The sequence below is a fragment of the Herpailurus yagouaroundi genome, unplaced genomic scaffold (genome assembly GCF_014898765.1).
Source record: "Herpailurus yagouaroundi ecotype Mexico unplaced genomic scaffold, PumYag 221, whole genome shotgun sequence".
Classification (NCBI taxonomy): Eukaryota; Metazoa; Chordata; class Mammalia; order Carnivora; family Felidae; genus Herpailurus; species Herpailurus yagouaroundi.
The window spans coordinates 18,536,809-18,547,441 of NW_024412452.1; the positions used below are offsets into that span (position 1 = coordinate 18,536,809).

Genomic DNA, 10,633 nt, shown 5'->3' on the forward strand with positions numbered 1-10,633 from the left:
TATATATATATATAATGGACTATTGCTTACCATAAAAAAGAATGAAATCTTGCCATTTGTAACACCATAGATGGATCTAGAGAGTATAATGCATATGTGGAATATAAGAAATGAAAAAATAACATGCAAAATTAAAAAAAGACAAACCAGAAGAACACTCTTTACTACAGAAAACAAACTGATGGTTACCAGCGGGAGTGGGTAAAATAGGTGAGCACCGAGTAATGCATAGAATTGTTGAATTGTTATATTGTGCATCTGAAACTACTATAACACCGTGCATTAACACTGGAATTATCATTTTAAACACAAATAAATAACAATTAAAGACATGAAAAATTAATCATTGCCAAATGAAAGTCCTGATTTTTTTTTTTTTTTTAAGCAGACAAATGTGTCCTAAACACAATTATTTCCTATGGAGTTATTTAACAAACTGTTAATACCGTGTTCTGTACAAGGTCATTTCAGAGATGAGAAAATCACCTCCACTATAAAAGATTCTTTATGCTAACTGATGCATGTTTTGGTGTTTCTCACACCCATCCTTCTCAAAATGCTACCATTCATCTCAGATGGAATAATGCAGTGAGGCGGGAGGACAGTTTCCTTTGCTACTTATACTTAGGACCCTGGGAAGGTCTCCTTGCAATGTGCCTTATTTCCAACAGTACAAGGGAAGGGGGAGTGAGTTGGTGTGAGGGCACCGTGGGTGTTGGGAAGATGGGGGGGAGGGGAGAAATAGGATCTCTGAAGTCAGCTCTAACTCTGGTAACCAACTTTCACTGTAATATTGGTGTTTTGTTTTAATAACAAAGGCTAACTTCAAACCCAAAAAGCTCTGTATGTGCACACACATGTGTGCGTGTGTGTGTGTGTGTGTGTGTGTGTGTGTGTGTGTGTGTTTTAAAGGTTTCCTTTCCTTTGGAGGGATGGAAACAGCAGGAACTCCTTGCTGTTCCGGTCTTTACCACATTCCAACGTTTGTCGTTGTCTAAACCATATCATGATACCTAAGACACAGCCAGTATTCTGAAACTCATTTTTATTATTCTTTTAAGATTAAAAAAAAGTTTTAAGCTTATGTATTTATTTTGAGAGAGAGAGAAAGAGTACAAGTGGGGTAGGGGCAAAGAGAGAAGGAGAGAGAATTCCAAGCAGGCTCCGTGCTGTCAGCACAGAGCCTGACATGGGGCTTGAACTCCGAAACTGTGAGATCATGACCTGAGCCAAGATCAAGAGTCGGACACTTAACCAACTGAGCCACCCAGGCACTCCTGAAACTCATTTTTAAAAGCCTGATTTAATGTAAGGAGCTTTGAAAACATCTTCAAAAAGAGAAGATAATAGTGAATATTGCATCCATGATCATAGGTAAAGATCATCTCTGAGTAAAAGGAATATTTTTATCTTATATCTTTTCGCTAACGTGAATCATTTCAACTGAGCTAACTACATAAGTAGTTTCATTTTATAAGAATAAATGTTGGCTCTTCCCGTAAGCAGCCTGAGGTGATCTCTGAAAATGGTTTGCTATTCACTTGACCCGGAAACCCAACAAAATCATGCAAATCAAGAGGTTCAAATCCTCGTGTTCACTTTAAGAACACACGTGAAACTGCCCAGACCATCAAAGGTATGCATATCTGAAAAGCCACCAAGTATCTGAAAGATGTCACTTTGCAGAAGCAGTGTGTGCCATTCCATTGCTACAATGGTGGGTTGGTAGATGTGCCCAGGCCAAACAGTGGCACTGGACACAGGGTCGGTGGCCCAAAAGAGTGCTGAATTTTTACTGCACATGCTTAAGAATGCAGAGAGTAATGCTGAACTTAAGGGTTTAGGTGTAGCTTCTCTGGTCCTTGAGCACATCCAGGTGAACAAAACCCCCAAGATGTGGCATAGAACATACGGGGCTCATGGTGAGATTAACCCATACGTGAGCTCTCCCTGCCACATTGAGATGATCCTTACTGAAAAAGAGCAGATTGTTCCTAAACTGGGAGAGGAAGTTGCACAGAAGAAAAAGAGGTTCCAGAAGAAACTGAAGCAACAAAAATGTATGGCCTGGGAGTAAATTCTGCATAAAATAAATGCAAATGAAAGTAAAAACAGACAAAAAAAAAAAAAAAAGAATAGATGTTGGAATAATATTTACTATATTAAGAGAAGACTTTCTAACGAATGGCAATTTTTCAAACTACCAATAACTACTAAGTTTCAGAATTACAGGTATCCTAAAATACTATGAGGATAGTGTTGCTATCATTGCTGTGCTAGCAACTCTCCAGTTGCACTACTGAGGGTGATGGAGAGCTCTAGCACTGGGGCCCACAGTGACTTTGATGACCTGTGAAGGGGCGACAAAGGAGTGGGCTCACCCTCATGAGACCACCAGTGCACTGCAGAGGAAGGCACAGCACAGGGTTTTATCTAGGAGACAGTGGCTCCCATGGTGCAGGGTTTGGAAGACAGAACAACGCAGCTGCTGTAAGGCAAGTAGGGCTCCATGCAGCAGAAGCTCCATGCATAAAGTGCTGCTGTGCTCAGGCCATGGTGACCTGTAAGCTGGAGAAGTTCCAGGACCAACCAGCCTGGTGCACCCACATTACAACAACTAAGCCAGAGACTCGTTGGATGTAGGGAGCAAGTATGTGGACAGGCACATAAACCACATTACTTCCATGATCAAAAATGTAAATGGATTTCCCCCTCTCATTCACTGAGGAATGAGAAATTTTGCCTCCAGGGCCACCAGAGATGGGAGCAGGAATCTATTGAAAAGAATGGAATGTTTTCTCTTTTAAGCAAAACTAAGAAATGATGAAATCAAGAATTGCAGCAAGTTTGAATCATATGTTATTTGCTACTGGATGCTTTGCTCCATTATGCATTTTAATCCATAGAATTGGAAACAGAAGAAAGTGGTGCTAAATGTTAGGGGAGGGCTAACACAAGATTTTTCCAGAGCCCAGATTTCATGCGATGAGAGCTTGTTTTGACACTATGGATCTCTCTTGTCACAGCAAGCCAGAGCCCTCTAGGTACCAGATTGCTCTTGACAGACAGGTAGCAATAGGCTGGCAGTATCCTCTATCCTGCCTGTGGTCTGGTGCAGTTTGAAGAGGGGTAATTGTGTTTGTTGCCAACCTCTCATACACCAGCAGTACTACCGCCTCATTTCCCACTGGCCATGAAGCAACAGCCAGGCGGTTATATCCAATATGAAGAGAAAAAAATACTTGGGTGGTATTTTTCTTTTGCTTGGTTTTGTATTAATGTTCAAGGGCCTGGAATTGATTAAGATGTGGAAGTAACAGAGGACTGGTCAAGAGTAGAGTTTGAGAGGCTCCTGACGGATGAGCCTTTCTTGCTACCAATGCACGGCTATGCTTTTCTTGAGGTTCCTGCACATCGCATCTTCCAGCCTTGACCCCACATGATACCTGAGAGGTACGTGTCACACTGGTTTGAGAAGCAGAACTTCCCTCTCACCAGCTGCCATGATGGCCCCCTGAGCCTGTCTTCTTCCGCTATTCTGCAGGAGAATGGTGGGAAGAACAGTGACACTTTTTGCCTTTGAAAGAAAAGGGGGATTTGAATTATAATATGTACCAGTGTCTGGGAATGTACAATGAAAGATGGATTCTTGGCTGCTTAATTAGGAAGAGTTGTAAAGTACTGGGTTTGGGAAGACCTGTTTTTTTTTTTCTCAAGCAAATGGAATTAAAGTCTAAACCTAAGTAAGCAGGCATTGCTTACTTAGCCCCCTGAAATTGCAGAGCCCCTGAAAAGGTGCTCTGGCAACAATAACGATAAGGAAGCTATGGATCCCTCAGTTCAAGGGAGGGGTAGCATCCCCTTTACCAAATACCACTTCCTGTCAGGCCAGGGGCCTCTGGGCCATGCCATCTTCCTTCTTCAGCACTGGCATCATGGTGATTAGGATCTTATTCCCTTTCTACTACTTATTACTTACAGTAATAACATAGCCTGTATGTTTGACGTTTCAAGGCTATGCTATATTTGCCTAGTGATTAAAAAATAAATAAGGTTTACTACCTCCTCCCCTAATAAAGCCCCAACTAGGAATCAGTCCAGTATTTGAATCCCAGCCCCTCAGTTTACTAGCTAGGTGGTTTGGGCCAATTATTAACCAGCCAGGGCCATGGTTTTCTCACTGGTAAAATACATGGGAATCATTTTGCCTAACTTCATGGGTAAGGATCAAATCATTTAATGTAGATAAATCGCTCGGTAACTAGTAAACCCTCAACTGTTGGGGACTATGAGAGTTCACTATTTGGATGAAGAGGATATGATTAGGAATCCTCCTCAAAAGATCTAGGAGAGGAGGGTCTGCAGCAAAGTGTGCAGTGGGTAAGGGGAGTCAATGCAGCAGGTGCATCTCCTGTCCTCGGGAACTCCTAGGAACGGCCACATCAGTCCCCATACTGCTCCCAACACCCTCACCTGTGCTAATAACTGCTCTGGTGGAACTGAAAGTACATGGAGAACTTTGCAAAGGTCAACTGTGGCTAACTGTGGCTAATTATCCATTCCTCTAAGAATCCCATACCACACAAAGACACACACACACACACACACACACACACACACACACGTACCCATGCACGCATAGACACTGCTCTGGCTTCAGAGCAACAAAAATCAAGAAGGTAGGGCAACTCTAGAACATTATTTCCCCTGGGCTAGAGCAAGGTCAGAGATACTCTGGGACCTATCTTCAGGGCAATTATTTCTAAGAACCTTGATAAAATGTACAAAGCTAGACTAGGAAATAGCAACGTGAAAGCAGTGGTTAGAGAGAAGGGTTCTCTAAGAGAAAGAACTAATTAATTGGTTTGAGTGGAGCTTCTTTTATATATTGATTCCTACTACCTCCCTGATCAGCACCTCTTTCCAGATGATGAAAAAATGGTGAACATACAGCAAGAGGGCCTGGCAGATGCACAGAGCTAAGCTGACAACCATCAATACTGCCCCCTAAAATATGTGTACCCCTCGTTTTAGGGGAATTGCTTCTTCTTAGGGTCCTTCCCACTACTTTCCTGGTAATAGCACCTAAAAGGCTATGAAACAAATCCCAAATTTGGGTCAAATTTATAGCTGCAAGAATACAGCACGGGCTTTGGAGTCACACAAAACTGGAGATCTCTTAATAACAGCCCGAAAACTTGGCTAACTTACTTAACCTCGTAGAGCCTTGGTTTGCTCATCTGTTAAATGAGTTTTTTTTTTTTTAATTTTTTAATGTTCATTTTATTTTTGAGAGACAGAGCACGAGCAGGGGAGGGGCAGAGACAGAGGGAGACACAAACTCTGAAACAGGCTCCAGGCTCTGAGATGTTGGCACAGAGCCCAACACAGGGCTTGAACTCATGAACTGTGAGATCCTGACCTGAGCCGAAGTCAGATGCTTAACCAACTGAGCCATCCAGGCGCCCCTAGATGAGTCTTAATAAGGTCTACTTCTCTGGGTTGTTGCCAGGATCAAATGAGAAGTGTATGTAAAGCCCCTAATAGGGTACATGATACACAGAAAGCATTGGAAAAGTGGAAGAGCATCATCATTAAGTAAAAGGTGTATTGATTCTTTAATGGTTTCTTTTAACATGGGAGTTTCTATCCATCCCAAATACAGGAGAGCCATTCTAATATTCTATTCTAACCAGTCATTAATGGAGTTTGTGATTATGCGGTCCAACCCCAGTGTTCCTGGAATGTTGAATGTGATCAGTCTGAAGCCCCCAGCAAGTTCCCTAGGCCTGGATCTTTAAATCCAATGTCACTGTGGCAAAGAGCTGGAGGAGGGGAGAACAGCACCACTGTATCAGATACACGCTCCTTCCCTTTTTCCTAAAGCCTGTTTGTCCCTGTCTCTTGGTAACTCTTCAGTTCCCAGAGAGCAGAGACTCTTGGGAAACAGGAAGTAGCAAAAAGCCTGTGAGAAAATCCCCAGATGAAGATCAGCAATAATCTCTCCAGACAACAGTTTGGTCAGATGAGGGAAATTCCCCACCAGCCCTCAAAAACAGTCCCTCAAGAAAGCTTAGAGAAGGTTAATTTGGGAAATCCCCTCAGAGGCAACAGAACAGCAACGGAAATATACTTCTTCAGAGGAATCTAAACGGAGTAAGACAATTAGTTGGTGCCTGGGGAGCTCTCTGTGTAAAGCCACTCCGCTGCTCCTGCCCACCTTCCTCCTTTTCATCCTGATCCTGAGGGTAGCCCCGAAGGTTCCCAGTTGCCAGGGCCGCTTGACGCCCACTCTTCCCCACACTGCCAAGCCAGGGGAACTAATACCACAATTCTTAGCCTCTTGACTTGAGCTGCTGCTAAGCCAGATTGACTTCCAGTTAGGACCTCCTGTACACCCTCCTTCTCTCTTTCCTCCTCCCCATGGTAGACTATCAAGCCACAGTTGTTATACTGCAAGTTTCCCATCAGGTTTTACTGACTTCTAATCTGAATGTGACCTTGAGGGTCATATTTTTTAGCTGCTGCTAAGCTCCAGCAGGCAGGGAAAAATCCTTCCCATAGGGAAGGGGGAAAAAAATCACATAAACCTTGTTCTATGAAGAGCCTAGAAGGGACTATCCACTGATGAACTGTAGCACAGAAAGTGTATAAAGACTGTAGGAAAGGGGCCTGGGGAGTGGAGGTGGGGGAGACTGTTGGCTCTGTGGTTCTCTGATCTCCACATGCAACTGAGGCTCAAGTCAACCAGCTCTCCACAAATCATTCCCTTCTGATAGGGCTTCTATGTGGGGTTTTTTTTGGGGGGGGGGGAAATGGGTGACTTAAAATGACCATTTTAGGAAGATGACAAAAATGAGATTTTAGTAAAAGAGAGAGGAAAGTAGTTTCCTTCGTGAAAGCTAAAATTTCCTTTACTGTATACTTATCCAAAATAGGTATCAAATTTTGGTAAAGAGGAGTTTTTAAAGGCAAAGTACTCTGAGTTTGACATCCTGTAACATATTGTGCTCTAACAGGATGTGTGCCCTTTTACAGAGTCAGGACCTATCACTGTGTGATTCACAATTACAGATTCCACTTTCAAATATTTTCTGACTCCTAGAAAACAACAAATCATTTTCCTGGTACCTTCGAGCAAACATGGTTCTTACTCACTTCAATTCATGGGGCTTTGTTAAGATTCTCTTTCCAAAAGTTGTAAACATTCTCAGCCACCTACTTTTCCCCATGCTTGGAATAAGCCAGAAAACTCCTGGCTTTGGGTTTGCATGTTTCTATGCAATTTGAATAGTCTTTAAATTCATCCGGTATACACAAATAATTACAATAGTTACATTTAAATCACTATCAAAGTCTCCTACACTGGCAAATTCTAGATAGATCATCCACAAACCCTCAATAGGTATTGTTCCATTTTTTTCATTTGGGAGCCTAGGAGATAGTCAACCCACAGTTCCTAACAAGACCAAGGAATATTTCTGATTTCAGGGGAAATTTCTCATCTGCTCTCAGCTCTACTGTAGTTATGAATGTGAAATCAATTAAATGATAATGCACATCAGCAAAAAAACAGTCCTTTCATGCAGGCACAGATGAAACAGAGTCCAACATGGGTCTGAGAGTAATAAATAAACTAATAAAAAAAAAAGGAAAGCAGGGAGAAACTTTGATGGAAATAAGCTGTTTGCCTTTGCCCTGGAAAGTTTATAGTGTTTTAAACAATTGTAAACATGTCAGTATACATGGATACCGTTTCCATAGCAGCATAGCAACAGTTAAGAGTTTCTCCAAACATACCCAAAAGGAAACTAAAAATAGCTTGTCTTCAATATCAAAATACATACATATACATATTCAGACAACAGTACACAAAATGATGTGTAATTAGATGTTCTGCAGATACCGACCTTTCACAAAAGCACATTGCAGGTAGCTTTGAAAAACAATGAGTTCAGTACCTTTAGAAGTGGGGTAGAGACCAAAGTGTCCAATGGAGGGAAAGGCAGATGCCAACTTGAATTCTAAGATCAGAGGCTCTTGACCCTAAATGCCTCCAGCCATGGCTTTGCCTGCTCCACCTGACACATTCCTGGCTGCCAAGGGCCCTCGCATCCTATTCACCTCAAGTTCCTACCAAAATTGGAGTTGAGTGTACGATACATAGTATTACCTCCATTTACCTCAGTGTTCTCTTTCTTCTTGAGTTTTCTAACTGGTTTTCTGTCCTCCTGCTGGAGATTGAACAGTACTTGCATTTTTTAAAAATAATGTAAAACGGAATGCCACACTTTCCCAATGAACTTACTTCACCTGACACATGGTGACAGAAATAGTGATTCCAAAATGAAGACAGAGTGTCAGTACATTTTGGGGGCCTTCACTGTTATTGTTTTTATTTATATCCAAAAATTACAAGTATTTCAAAAACATCATGGGAAATAGTGGGAAATATTATTATAAGGTATATGTAATCTATCACCCAAACTTGGACACTTTTTAGAGCGAAAGGGGGTGCTATTTATAATTATTGGGGAAATAGGTGTAAACCAGGACTGACCAGGCCAGTCAAGATGAATAGTCACAGAAGCGTCTTTAGGGCAGGGATGATGTTCTGTTTACTTTTATATCTTCAGCACCTACTACAGTGCTTTATACCTAGAAAGAATTCAATAAATGCTTGTTAAATTACGAAATTTTATGGGGTGCCTGGGTGGCTCAGTTGGTTAAGCATCTGACTTCAGTTCGGGTCGTGATCTCACAGTGGGTTCGAGCCCACGTCTGGCTCAGCAATAACAGCTTGGAGCCTGGATCCTGCTTCAGATTCTGTCTCCCTCTGTCTCTGCCCCTCCCCCGCTTATGTGTTTTCTCTCTCTCTCTCTTAAAATATATAAAGATACTTAAAAATGAAATTTTATAATTGGGTTATGTTTTTGTAAGACTTTTGGAAGTATTTACATGTAATACTGTAAAATATGAGCATATTTCTTTTTTTCAGTCCACAGTCCATGTGTTGGGGTTAAATAAAATCCCACAGAGCTCTACAGGGTGAATCTTACTTCATCATCTAATCTTCTCCTTGAAAGTAAAATGGATAAAAATGGAGAAGCAAAATACATCTATGAGTCATAAAGAAAATAATTCTATCAGTCTGGGGTGGTTTATGAAAGCACTAAAAATGGGTTGGAGTATGAATTCAGATAAGAAGCAATTTCATAATCTCTACAATGGTTATTATCCTGGTTTCATTTTCTCTGCCAGGAATGTTGGTCCCTGGGGAGAAATGCAGATATTGGATGCGTGCACTCCAGCTGGGAAGAACGCTATTTATCTTTCATGATGAGGAGCTGAGAAGGGTACTAGCCATTGGCGAACTCCCAGGAGCGAAGGTGAGAGCCTCTTTACTTTCTGCCCAGATCTCCCAGGAGCACAGGGAATGTCTTACGCAAGTCACTTTCCGATTTGATGGACCGCCAGTTCTTGGTTTATAAGCTGCATCAAAGGATTACATTCAAGAGAAGCGCTTAGCAGTCCTCCTATGAAAAGCACTATAAATCTCCCTACCCCTCCGTGGAGAGGCAGCAGAGTTTGGGAGGTGGTGTGGCCTGTTTTGGGGATCTCAGGATCTAACTCTGCAGTCAGACTGTTTGTTTGGGTTTATAAGACAGATCACCCTACAGCATTTTGGGTAAACTTTCCAGGCCCCCATTTCTTCATCTCTTAAAGAAGGAAATAATAATTGTACCTACTTAAAGGGTTGTTTGTGAGGGTTAAATGATACTCATGTGAAACACCTAGAACATGAATATGAGTTATTACTCTTATCCAGCTCTATATTTCTTTGGGTGTCAGGCAAGAAAACTATTGGAAATAAATTTTTAATTAAAGGAAAAAATTATGCTTTCATGTTTCCAATCCAAATCAACCCAAATGTGTACACCTAATGCCAGGAGGAAGCTGTTAGGCCGAGGCCACTGTAAACTAGGTCCACACCTTCCTCTCATCAACCTCCTCAGAATTTAATTGCTTGTCACTCTAACATCAAGGGAGCGTTGCACTTATTATTATTACTCATTAAATTTCATTAAATCTGAGCCAGTTTGTAGGCTGGACTGTAACTAGCCCCTCCATTTCAGGGAGAGCTGAAAGCCTATACCAAAAGAATAATATCTCTTTTTAAATATCTAACTTAGAGGCTAGGAAAGCTCTAGAGAAGTAAGGGGGTTTTTTGCAGAATTATGTAAGTCTTTATATTTAATGAATTTCTGGTGTCTGAACTGGGGGGAGGGGGTGGGAAATGGGCCCTTTATAAATATCAAATCATGTTGTTATCTACAGAAAGTGTGCCAGTTGGTTACATAGAGCCAAATTCTGTTCAGTTTGATAATTACTGAATTTGACATTCATAGAGGTTCTTGCTTAATTCTGGGAATAAGAAATCTAAAAACTCATTAAATTATGAAATGTTCCAACCCCATTATCCTAATATAATTACCCCATGGACTACACTGCCACAGGAAGTCATCGGGACCACTCCTGGAGTTTAGGAAGACTCAACAACAGGGATTCAATTCATATAAAAGTCACCACAGTGTGGTTTTAAAAAATGAAACACCTGATTTAGGGTTATAGT

The 10,633-nt window shown here is 41.5% G+C and overlaps 1 pseudogene; it reads left to right on the top strand.

Annotated features, from left to right (window-relative positions):
• Positions 1–1,511: 1,511 nt before the first annotated feature.
• On the top strand, positions 1,512–2,116 carry LOC121019149 (60S ribosomal protein L17-like; annotated as a pseudogene).
• Positions 2,117–10,633: the final 8,517 nt, after the last annotated feature.